A 10,020-nucleotide genomic window follows, 5' to 3' on the forward strand; every position below is an offset into this window, starting at 1 on the left:
ACAAATAGGGATTACTTCCAGAATCTGCAGGGACATCTCTGGCTCTTCTCTGGGGATCAGAGCACATGCAGCGGTAGCAGAAGTAGGGGACTAGGACAGTGTTCATAAGCTTTTTGATCCCAGGACTCCTTTACCTCTTAAAAATCACTGAACTTCCGGGCGCCTGGGTGGCTCAGTTGGTTGAGCGTCCGACTTCAGCTCAGGTCACGATCTCACGGTCCGTGAGTTCGAGCCCCACGTCGGGCTCTGGGCTGATGGCTCAGGGCCTGGAGCCTGCTTCCGATTCTGTGTCTCCCTCTCTCTCTGCCCCTCCCTCGTTCATGCTCTGTCTCTGTCTCAAAAATAAATAAATGTTAAAAAAAAAATTAAAAAAAAATCACTGAACTTTCATTTATGTGGATTTTCATCTATCAATATTTATCAGACATTAGAATAAAGAATTTCTAGAAATATTCATTAACTTCTATAAAAATAATAATAGAAACCTCATTCATGGTCACATAAATATTTTTATGACAAGTGACTGTATTTTCCAAAATAAATTCCTTTTCACTGCATTTCTTTTTTGCTGCACCATTTGGTGACAAGTGTGGCATTGTCTCACCTTTTTGTGACATCCTTAAGGTCTAGCTTGGTCGAACACAACTGGACACTCATCTGCCTCTGCATTGACTCTATTGCCATGTGCATTTGGTTGAAGTATATGAAGAAAACCGTCTCACACAGGTGTGCTAGAAAAGGGAGCAGTATTTTAATAACTTTTTCAGGTAATTGTGGCTAATCTTATTTGGTACTACACCAACACTCCACAGTGACAGATTTGTTTTTAAAAGAGTAGTTGCAACGTGGAATCTAAGTAGTATCAGTGACATTTTCATACTGGTACATTAAATTCTGTTGGCCCACGTAGGAGTGCCTGGTGGCTCAGTTGGTTGAGCTTCCGACTTCTGCTCAGGTCACGATCTCACAGTCCGTGAGTTCGAGCCCCGCGTCGGGCTCTGGGCTGACAGCTCAGAGCCTGGAGCCTGCTTCGGATTCTGTGCCTCCCTCTCTCTCTGCCCCTCCCCTGCTCGTGCTCGCTCTCTCTCTCTCTCTCTCTCTCTCAGAAATAAACAAACATTAAAAAAAAGTTTAATTCCATTGGCCTATCTTACACTTCACATGATCTTTTCCCATTTCTTACTTTGTAACATTATGTACTGATCATTTGAAAATATGGTTCACTCAGTTATGCAGATAATCCAAATGTGGAAACATTTAACTATATAAAACAAACTGCGTTTGTTCATATCACCAATGATCTTAACAGAAGAGTATCTCAGTTGTAGGAAGCTGTCAGGCTCCCGGTGGTGGATACAAGTTTTCCAAACTGTAACTTTTACTTAAAAGCTCAAATTTTCTCCCTTGTTTCCCTTGAAGTAGCAGTAGTCTGGTTTAGCCCATCAGAAGATGTCAGCCAAATACCCAACTCTGAATAACCCTAGTTTGTCTGTTCTTTCAAGTAAAAATAGTATTCAGTGGGAAAGGTGGTGTTAGTTCAGCTTGCAACTCAAACAACAGAACAGGTGCTTTTCCTCCAGACAATCATTGTACTGATTATATAGCACAAATGTCTTATCCACAGTTCCCATTTTGTCACACACAGTTTATTTCAAAGATGTGTACTCAGATGTGGAGATCAAATAAAATTAATGAGTTTTGCTGCCCTCATCACACCTATTATTAAGTGAACTGGTTTTATTTTTATCTTAAGAGTGCATGGTGGCGAAAAGTACAATAATGGCCAGTGCCACTGCCTTGATTCGTGGTAAAGCACTAGGTTGTTTTTCCCATTATAGCTTTTGCATCACCAGAGAAATGGCAATGCAGTAAAAAAGGCAAATAATGTCTTAACACTGTTCTGAAAATAATTTTGACCTCACACATCCCTTACAAAGGTCCCAGAGACACCCAGGGGCCCACAGACCAGACTCCAAAGGAGAGCAAGGGAGAGGACATGCTTTGGGCCTCCCGGGTGCCAGTGCTGTACAAAATGGAAAAGATGTTCTACATTCATTTTCCCAGGTGGGCTTATAAGTCCGAGATTCTCTTCAACAAGTATCTGTGTTTCCACTCTAAAGAAACAGGCTTTAGGAAGTGACAGAACATAGAATCTAGTCTGTCGGGCTCCAAAACTCATGTTTTTCCTCCACAGTGGAAAAAGATACCTTCTTTCCAGCTTTGATTTAGGGACCCTCTTGCAGACTGCCCACCACCATGATAAGCCATGCCCCACACTACCATCTAACCTGTTTCCAAGTCTGGGCAAACCTTTTCCTCTAGCAGTAAAACTACTTCTCTTATACTAGTTATCTAAGCCAGAAGTGAGAAGAATAAGGTATAAGAGGTCTTCCCCCCCTCCCAATAAGCCCCCACTGGACATTAATAATCTTTACTTTTCAGTTAGCCTGGAATTGGCCTCAGAAACATCTCAACTCAGGTCCAGGTAGCCATAATCAATCAATCAATCAATCAATCAATCTGAGCTAACAACAGACTTGAAATTTGTCAGCCCTCATTTCTAAATCATTATGAGGCAAGTATGTGGGAACAGAGCATGAACCTCTTCCTTTGTTACTAAGTTTGCCAGGAAGAGATGTGCACAGCTCCAAGTGATTGAATTACCTAGGAAAAAAAACAAAACAAAACAACTAACATAACCATTACGAGCAAGGACTGTTGACCCTAACTGAGGAGTCTCCTGGAATTTATTACAAGTTCAACGGTCCACTAGATGTTTCCTACCTACTACAAAACTCTACATCGTATCTTTTCCCACTTTTCCAAATTGTACTTGACTGTCTAAACGTAACTAGGCTTCCGTAAATCACTGCAACGGCTTCTCCTACTCTCACGGCAACACTCTTCCTGTCTGAACACTTCTGATACTTGACTAGCTTCTTCCTCACGTTGCACTGGCCTTAAAGTCTAAGGTAGTTGAAGGTATTTTGGAAGCTGGAGCAAACGCAGGATTTGGGAACAGAAACATCTGGATACAGACAATGAAGACCTGGGTTAGAGGGCTGAGACTCAATCAGAATGTCCAATCACATGGTCACAAGCCTGGTAATGCTTCACTGTTTGCAGGTAGAAAAATTCTGGAAGAGTGCAATCTTTGCCTCCTTGATTAAAAAATAGATTTTATCTTGTTCATTTCCACCTCCCCCTTCCCCTCGCTTCTCAGGATCTCAAATGAAAATTTTTATGGGGAAAAAATGATTCTTTTACATAATTATTCTTCACTATACATTTTTCCATTATTCATAGTATTTCAGTTCCCATGACTTCAGTTATCATTAGTGACATTTCCCTGGAGACAAGAATTCTCATTATATACTTTCTACCCCAGAATTTCCTAATCAGTTCTCATTTGAAATTGTTCTCCTGCCAACCTACCAAGACAAAGGGCAAATCAAAAGGAGTCGACTGAGACTCGTAGGGACTTCCTAACCACAGCCTCACACAGAAGGTGGATCCAGGTTTCCCCCTAGCTTGGAAAAACTTTTCCTGCTGGAGTTAAACTGCCAGTGTCTTCCGAAAACCAAAATAAAACAAAACATACACTGAACTTTATTAAAATTCCTTCACAGAAGAAAACATGAAAATGGACATAGCTTTAGCTTATGACTTTAGCTTAATGACCAAAAATTATGGGTTTTGTTTCGTATTTTTATTCAAGCCTGGTGCGCAATTAATTTCCCTCATTTTAATAAGTCACGTTCCTGTTCATTTGTTGACCTTATTTTCTAAAGCTGTTGGATGACCTTCATTTCCCCGAGTTTTGAAAGTTGTTATTCAAAACAACTGTGCTTTTACAAAAGTTAAAATGCCTTGGGGCGCCTGGGTGGCTCAGTCTGTTAAGCGTCCAATTCTTGATTTCGTCTCAGGTCTTAGTCTCGCGGTTTGTGAGTTCAAGCCCCAGGTCGGGCTCCGTGCTGGTGGCAGAGCCTGCTTGGGATTCTCTTTCTCCCTCTCTCTCTGCCCCTCCCCCCACTTGCATTCTCTCTCTCTCTCTCCCCTCTCAGGACCAATAAACTTAAAAAAGTTAAAATACCCTCTACCTAAAATACCCTTGCTACTTGTTCTATGGTCAAAGCGTTAACTGTTTCCTCGAGTCCAACCTCCTCCGTGAGGCTTCCTTCTCGTCCGGGGGCTCGTCTCTCATCCACTCCCCCCTCTAACGCACACACACGGTGGCATCCACATAATGCCTGCACTGCTCGTGTTCAGTGTCCTCTCCTAGAGCACTTAGAATATTGGAACACACTCACCTTTTCCTTCCACCAAACTCTCTGTGGAGTCCTTGAGGGCAAGGCTCATGTTTTATTCATGTTTATAGTTCCATCACTCAGCACAGCACCTGACTTAATCTGGATGCTAATAAATATTGAACGACTTTCGAGTTTCCCTTCTTTCCACGTTCAATTACTGCACACTTCTTTTTAAGTTTCAACGCTGTTCTTATTCTTTACGTTAATGATCTCAAAGTAGAGACAAATTGACTGTTAGAGACTCAGGAAACCACTTTGGTTTTCAGATGTGTATGACAGAGCTAGTGACACAAACCGATTTTAAAAGCTTGCAGTAGAAACAAATGCCTTACATTCTTTGGAGGAATATGCTAAATAAATAAAATGGGGTTCACTTGTAGAAACCGTTTGACAATTTTTTATGAAGTTAGAGATACACCCACCTTACGGTCAAGCAACGTCAAATCTAGGTATTTCCCCCCCAAAGACATTAAAACATATTCACAAAACGTTTACGACAGTTTTATTCATAGTATCAAAAAATTGCAAACATCCCACTTTCCCTCTAGAAAAGAATGTCTACATAATTTGTAGTATATTCACACAGCGGAATACTACTTAGTAATGAAAAAGGAATCGCACTATTGGTCCAGATGACGTGATGCAATCTTGAAAACACTGAGCTGAACAAAAGAAGATAAGTAAGAGTGCAGACTGTAGGGCGCCATTTATGTGAAATTTCAGAATAGGCAAAACTACTCTATAATTGTAGAAATCAGGATATCAGATGGTTGTGGTGGGGAGGAGGGTTAGCTGGAAAGGACCATCAGGGAATTTTCCACAGGGATGGCAATGGTCTATACCTTTGTCGTAAATACTGGTTGTAAAGTTATAAAAATTAGTCAAAAAACCCTCCACGTATACACTTAGATGTGTGCATTTTAGTGTATGTATTTTCAAAAAATCTCTCAGTCTCTCTCTCTGATGTATACACACATATATACCTATGTGTCCATATGTGTATACACACATAAACGTACATTATACTGAGGTTCAATTACTTATTATTCAAGATAGTCAAGAACAATATACAAAGTCTAAAGTGGTGGGCCACACCAAGAACACATTAATTCTGGATTTGTTGTACTATTATTTTTATCTTCTTAATTATGATTTTCTTAGGCTAAAAGTAATATGATTTTGCTTACACTTAGCCTGGACCAACTGATGAGTGACGTAAAAGACTATGCTAAAAAACAACTGCCGCCTTCCAATTATATTTTTTCCTATGACAAAAATCTTTAAAATCTCTAAAAAAGATTTTTAAAGAGTTACCTCAAATAGAAGCACAGTAATTGCCAATACTTTGGTCACAGCATCTGGATTTGTTCTATAATTTAAACACCTTACTAAATTCCTAACTATGCAGATGCTAATGCTTAGGAAGCAAAAAAGATGAGAAAGAATGAGCCATGGGAAAGGCAAAGGGGAAGAGTGTGCATAAAACCCCTGAGGCTAGAAAGCCCTCGTCCGGGCTAGGGAACCACAGAAGGCTACAAATGAGCCGGGGGGTGGAAACCAAGTGACCCTGAGAAGATAACCCAGAACTGGTTTATACAGGACCTTGTAAACCAAGGTAAGGAGTATAGATTTTATTCTAAGAGCAACAGAAAGCCTTTGGAGGACTTTAAGCAAGGTTATGACACAATTGAGTTTACATTTCTAAAAGATCATTCTGGCTGCTATGTAGAAAATGGACAGAGCAGAAGCAAGAGAGAAAAAAGTGACCTTAATGGGGCCATTGCTAGTCTGGGGGAGAGATTCCAGTGGTGGTGGTGGAGATGGGAGGAGGTAGGCCATCCGGAGATATATTTTACAGGTATTACTGGAAAAAAATATGCTGATGGATGGGATATGGTGGGGGGAGGAAAACTTAAAAATGAAACTGAGGTTTCTGGCTTATGCCACTTACTGACATGGGAAATACTGCACTGAAAACAGGTTTAGGGATGGAAAGGTAAGTTTTATTTTGGACACATTAACTTTGAGATGCCAAAATGTATCCAAGAAGAGATGTCAGGCTGAATAGTTTTGAGAAGAGTCTTGAATTTAAAAAAATAAATGTGGTAGTAAGCAGGATAGAGACGAAATTTAAAATTATAGGTATACGTGGATTTCCCCAAGAAGAGGGTGTAGAAAGAGAAGAGAAGGGAACCAGTTCCAAGTCTTGAAGAAGTCTTTTAGAGGGCAGGAAGAAAAAGAAAACCAGCAAAGCAGGCGGTGGATTGGTCAGAAAGGGTAGTGTTTCAAGGAGGGAGCGGCCAAAGCTTGTCAGAGATTAAGAAAACCATGAACATAGAATATCTTTTGGTTTTGGCAACGTGGAAGCAGTCTGAAGAGCATGATTGGGGCAGAAGTCAGATCAAACTGGAAACAGAATGGGATGTAAGGAAGAGATCATAATGATCACGTATTAGGTTAAATCATAGGACACTGCTGAACTCTGACAGTTTCTGATGTACAAAAACAGTAATTTCACATGATTCTTTTCTAAGGAGCTTGATGGAAGAACATAGAAGGGAAGATGAGGTCAAGTAGGGCCCGGAAGGAGAGGGGAAAGACCAAAGCGTGTTTGTACATTGATAAAAATGAAGCAACTGTCAGCTGAAAAAGGGTGAAGTTTCGAAAGGGACGGAAGATTTGGTTACTGAAGAAAAAAACATGAAATAATCTTCACAGAGAGTAGGTACGTAAATTAACTGAACTGCAGTGGCGATGTTAGGCACCACTTGAGAGCGGGTGACCATGAATTTGTGGCACAGGCTAAAAGCTCCAATGCCTACAGGGGCCAAGACAAGTGAACCTGAAGCAGGCTAAGTGGACACGAAACTCAAGAATATATATCCCGTCTCAAGGGGGTGGCCACTGGACTGCTGCCACCAACACTGTCAATCCTATGTTGTCACATCCCCTGATCTAAGAGGAGACAGAAATCTTGATTTTTATGTAACATATCTTAATTTAAAAAACACTCTATGAGCCACCGGGGTGGCTCGTCAGTTAAGCATCTGACTTAGGCTCAGGTCACGATCTCCCGGTTCATGAGTTTGAGTCCCACATCGGGTGAGTTCAAGCTCCACTTGTCGCTCCACACTCTCAGTGCGTGGGATTCTCTCTCCCTGCCCCTCTCTGCCCCTCGCTCACCATGCCCTCTTTCTCTCTAAAAAACAAAACAACATAGGGCGCCTGGGTGGCTCAGTCGGTTGAGCGTCCGACTTCGGCTCAGGTCACGATCTCACGGACCGTGAGTTCGAGCCCCGCGTCGGGCTCTGTGCTGACAGCTCAGAGCCTGGAGCCTGTTTCAGATTCTGTGTCTCCCTCTCTCTGCCCCTCCCCTGTTCATGCTCTGTCTCTCTCTGTCTCAAAAATAAATAAACATTAAAAACAAAACAACAACAACAACAAAACCACTCTATGTGTTGAAGAAAACAGGTTGCATTTATCCAAGGTGGTACATTTTTTAGGAGAGTGATACGGAAGACTGATTTGAGTTAGTTGAGATAGAGTGACCGTAACAATGAACTACTAAAAATGAAGCTGGATAAAGAATATAGAGACCAAAGGAGGGTATAATAGTTACAGTGAAGGTAGTGGACCAGTTTTGTACATTGTTGAGTTTTTGGGGGGGAGGGTTTTTTGCTTATTTTAGAGAGACAGAGAGGGAGAGGGAGCATGGGCAGGGGAGAGGGGCAGGGAGAGAGAATCTTAAGCAGGCTCCACACTGAGTGTGGAGCCCAACATGGGGCTTGATCCCATGACCCTGGGATCATGACCTGAGCCAAAATCAAGAGTCGGATGCTCAACCGAGCCACCAGGTGTCCCAAATTTTGTACAGTGTTGTTAACTGAAGGCCACGGTTTATTCAGACTTCCTTAATTTTTACCTAATATTATTTTTCTGTTAGGATCCCATCCAGGAAACCACATCACATGTTATTATCACGTCTCCTTATGCTGTGGCAGTTTTTCAGACTAACCTTGTTTTTTACGAGCTTGACAGTTTGAGGAATGCTGGGCAGATATTTTGTAGAATGTCCCAATAGCGGAATTTGTCTGATCCTTTTCTCATGATTGTATTATTTTTATGATGTTTTTTTCTAAAAATAATCTAAGCAACAAAAATCTTAACCTGCTTGAATTTAAATAATGTTATTCCATTGATTTTGAAATTTGACTTACAACCCCGATGCATCCGGACTTTGTAATTTTTAAAAACTGCATAGGCTTCAAAATTTTGAATTTATACATTCTGTCTGTAGTTTCTTGCCTTGAGCTCACTTGCTCAAGAACTTAAGGAATCAGGAGACAGTCTTTATCGAATCCTTTTTTTTTTTTTTAAATGCTTATTTATTTTTGAGAGAGAGAGAGAAAGTGTGAGCGGGTGAGGGACAGACAGACACACAGAATCTGAGAGAGACAGAGTTATCAGTGGGGGAGGAGCAGAGAGAGAGAGAGAGAGAGGGAGACACAGAATCCCAAGCAGGCTCCAGGCTGTGAGCAGTCAGCACAGAGCCCAACGCGGGGCCTGGAACCCACTAACCACAAGATCGTGACCTGAGCCAAGTCGGATGCTTAACCCACTGGGCCACCCAGGCGCCCGCAAAACCCTTTCTTGTACTACTTTCCAGTTCTTTTCCTACTGGACGTAAAAATTCTAAGTTCGATTTTTACCCCCTTTTATTTCTTCAGTACTTCCAACACATATGCATATATACCTAAGCAACATACGGTAGCTTTACATGTTTTAAGATCGTATGTATATAAATTGTCATGCTGTATACTTTCTACATCTTCCTCTTCTGGCCTCATATTTCTGGGTTTAGTACTGATTTACTGGCATATAATATTCTCTCATATGAGCATCCCATTCATGTATTTGTTCTCACCAGGGGAGGTTTCTAATCTTTTGCTTCTACTCAGTGCTGTTACGCATTCTTGCCTACATGTCAAAGTTTCTGTAAGATACAAACTTAAAAGCAGAATGCCAGGATACAGTATTTGAAAATTTGCGGTTTTACTTCATTCTGACAAAGTGCTTCCCAAAGTGGATGTAACATTTACGCACCTACCAGCAAGAACGTGGTTATGTCGTGACTCATAGAGGAAAAAGAACTTTTGAAAGACACAAACTGGATAATATGCTTTCCTCATTGTAATCTGCCCTCTGTGCTCACGTAACCATTTCTGCAAACAAACATACGACTGCTAGGAGCCCCGCAAAAGGCTTAAACTCCGTCAGGCCAGCCTCTCCCCGGCGCCCGGAGACGCCAATACACGCCCACTTCCGGCGTAAGCTCAACGTAAAGGCGAACGTCGGCACGCGTAGGACGTCGGCGCCCTGTTTGACGTCCTTGAAGGCCCCTTTCCGGGCTGTCTGGAAAGATCCAAGTGTCAGCTTGTGTAGGTCTATTTCCTCTTTTTCACAAAAAAGAAAAATATTCTAAGGGTTCCCTTGTTCTCTGAGAAGATCCCTTTCCCCGGAAGAGTGGCTTTCGGCTGGAGTTTCTTTCAGGCAGTGCCGCGGGCAGCCCGTAGGCCCTTGTAAGGCGCGCGCTGCAGCCCCGCCTCCTTCCTTTCGGCCGGAACCGCCATCTTCCAGGTAAGGCCTGCGCGTGGCTCCCGGTGCAGCTTGCACCCCAGACCTGAGTCCTGACCCTGTGACCGCTCCGCCC

At 42.1% G+C, this 10,020-nt stretch overlaps 1 long non-coding RNA gene across 1 annotated transcript; it reads right to left on the reverse strand.

Annotated features, from left to right (window-relative positions):
* Positions 1–294: 294 nt before the first annotated feature.
* Positions 295–9,596, reverse strand: LOC122198774. Its single transcript, XR_006193161.1, has 3 exons — positions 9,418–9,596; positions 605–731; positions 295–331 (listed from the first exon to the last, which is right to left on the reverse strand). It is a non-coding gene; the product is annotated as an uncharacterized LOC122198774 (long non-coding RNA).
* Positions 9,597–10,020: the final 424 nt, after the last annotated feature.

Source organism: Panthera leo, chromosome A1, assembly GCF_018350215.1.
Source record: "Panthera leo isolate Ple1 chromosome A1, P.leo_Ple1_pat1.1, whole genome shotgun sequence".
Lineage (NCBI taxonomy): Eukaryota > Metazoa > Chordata > Mammalia > Carnivora > Felidae > Panthera > Panthera leo.